This window comes from Lissotriton vulgaris, unplaced genomic scaffold (assembly GCF_964263255.1).
Source record: "Lissotriton vulgaris unplaced genomic scaffold, aLisVul1.2 SCAFFOLD_494, whole genome shotgun sequence".
NCBI classification, from domain to species: Eukaryota; Metazoa; Chordata; class Amphibia; order Caudata; family Salamandridae; genus Lissotriton; species Lissotriton vulgaris.
This window is the reverse complement of record NW_028243049.1, coordinates 1,015,793-1,018,816: the sequence shown is the minus strand read 5'-3', so window position 1 is coordinate 1,018,816 and position 3,024 is coordinate 1,015,793. Positions and strand designations below refer to the sequence as shown.

At 39.7% G+C, this 3,024-nt stretch overlaps 1 pseudogene; it reads left to right on the top strand.

Annotated features, from left to right (window-relative positions):
• The first annotated feature begins 470 nt into the window (after positions 1–470).
• LOC147668725 (uncharacterized) lies at positions 471–2,478 on the top strand (annotated as a pseudogene).
• Positions 2,479–3,024: the final 546 nt, after the last annotated feature.

Here is a 3,024-nt window from a genome sequence, read left to right as displayed (position 1 = left end):
ATATTGTAAACTATTTCTGCTAAACCACAGGAGCAAGAGAAAAGCACAATGGAGTAGAGCCAGACAACTGAAGGGTAAAGGAAAGAGAGGATCTCTGATCTACAAGACTGTCCCAATTTGCATCAACCTGAAGGAAAACTAATCTTCACTCGTAAACATGCAAAACCATTATACAATCTAAAGACATAACCACATACAAAGAAGCTTTACTTGCCACAATTATAATATATGTAATTGGTGAGTCTTGTATTTCGTTGTGAAATCTGAAATCAAGCATCCAAAATACCACACACATACAGGGAATGTGTGAATATCACAAGAGCTTTATCAACCGTGTTAGCTCCTCAGGAAACACAGTACTGGGATGCAGACAAATATAAGCCCGAAGTCACTACCCAAGAAAGAAAAATCATACACAAGCAGCAAGAGCTTTAGTTTGTCATCACTACTAAAGAGCCATCAGTAAACGCACACAGGAAAAGCAACATGCAATTGCAATAAAGTGTGAAGGACTTTAGTCCGTTAGCACTCCTAAAAGATCATCAGCGGACACACATGGGGAAAAACCATACCATTGCAATGAATGTGTGAAGGCATTCAGTTGGTTATCACAACTCCAAATACATCAGCGAACACACACAGGGAGAAAATCGTACCATTGCAATGAATGTGTGAAGAAATTCAGTCAGTTATTAAATCTACAAACACATTTGCGAACACACACAGGGGAAAAACCATACCTTTGCAGTGAATGTTTTAAGAAATTCAGTCAGTTATCAAATCTAAAAGCACATTTACGAACACGCTCAGGGGAAAAACCATGCCATTGCAGTGAATGTATGAAGAGCTTTAGTAGGTCATCATACCTACAAAAACCTAATCGAACACACTCGGGGGAAAAACCATACCATTGCAATGAATGTGGAAGTAGTTTTAGTTGTTCCTCAACTCTCAGGATTCATCACCGAACACACACTGGAAAAGCCATTCAAGTGCATTGAATGTGTGAAGAGCTTCAGTCGGTTATCACAACTCCAAACACATCAGCAAACACACACTGCGGAAAAAGCATACCATTGCAATGAATGTGGAAGTAGTTTTAGTAAATCCTCAATTCTCAGGATTCATCAGCAAACACACACAGGGGAAAAGCCATTCAAGTGCAGTGAGTGTGTGAAGTGCTTTAGTCAATTATCAGACCTAAAAATACATCAACGAATACACACTGGGGAAAAACCATACCATTGCAATGAATGTGTGAAGAGATTCAGTATGTTATCAAGTCTTCGAAGACATCACCGAACACACACTGGGGAAAAACCGTACCATTGCACTGAATGTGGAAGTAGTTTTAGTCAATCCTCAATTCTCAGGATTCATCAGCGAACACACACAGGAGAAAAACCATTCCAGTGCAGTGAATGTGTGAAGAGGTTCAGTCAGTTATCACAACTCCAAATACATCAGAAAACACACACAGGAGAAAAACTATACCATTGCAATGAATGTGTGAAGAGCTTTAGCCGGTTATCACAACTCCAAAAACATCAGACAACACATACTGGGGAAAAACCATACCATTGCAATGAATGTGTGAAGAGCTTCAGTCAGTTATCAAATCTACAAGGACATCAGCGAATACACACAGGAGAAAAACCGTACCATTGCACTGAATGTGTGAAGAGATTCAGTATGTTATCAAATCTTCGAAGACATCACCGAACACACACTGGAGAAAAACCGTACCATTGCACTGAATGTGGAAGTAGTTTTAGTCAATCCTCAATTCTCAGGATTCATCAGCGAACACACACAGGAGAAAAACCATTCCAGTGCAGTGAATGTGTGAAGAGATTCAGTCAGTTATCACAACTCCAAATACATCAGAAAACACACACAGGAGAAAAACTATACCATTGCAATGAATGTGTGAAGAGCTTTAGCTGGTTATCACAACTCCAAAAACATCAGACAACACACACTAGGGAAAAACCATACCATTGCAATGAATGTGTGAAGAGCTTCAGTCAGTTATCAAATCTACAAGGACATCAGCGAATACACACAGGAGAAAAACCGTACCATTGCACTGAATGTGTGAAGAGATTCAGTATGTTATCAAATCTTCGAAGACATCACCGAACACACACTGGAGAAAAACCGTACCATTGCACTGAATGTGGAAGTAGTTTTAGTCAATCCTCAATTCTCAGGATTCATCAGCGAACACACACAGGAGAAAAACCGTACCATTGCAATGAATGTGTAAACAGATTCAGTAGGTTATCAAATCTTCGAAGACATCAGCGATCACACACAGGAGAAAAACCATAACATTGCAATGAATGTGTCAAGAGCTTCAGTCAGTTATCACACCTCAAAATACACCAGCAATCGCACACAGGGGAGAAACCATTCCATTGTAGTGAATGTGGAAGTAGTTTTAGTCACCCTTCCACATTAAGAAATCATCAGTGAACACACTCAGGGGAAAAGCCATTCAAGTGCACTGAATGTGCGAAGAGCTTTAGTCGATTTATCAATTCTACGAAGACATCAGCAAATGCATACAGGAGAGAAACCATGACATTGCAGTGGATTTGGAAGTAGTTGTGGAAAGGATTGTCCGTTAACTACAGGGATTAGTGATAAAACCTATAAACACAACACACTTGAATAAGTTTAACAAGCACAGACTGGAGAATATTTGTTGCTGGTTTTGGTGTCAAAGTAGGAAAATGTGACCTGTAACTCTGAGAGTTAATGCTTGCAGCGCATGACATTTACCTCCGAAGCCCTGACATGGGAAATAATTATGCTCATTTCGATCATCACATGCATCTGTAAATGCACCCACCATAGTGGCACTTCCCCAGAGGTGTCCAATATCAAGCTGAACCCTTGGGAAATTTGCTGGCTCACCACTGACAATGTAAATGATTCACAGTGAGATTAATTGTATATGAATATATTTTAGACGTTTCTTATTTACAAAGAATCACCCAACCAACTCCTAACTGGTGA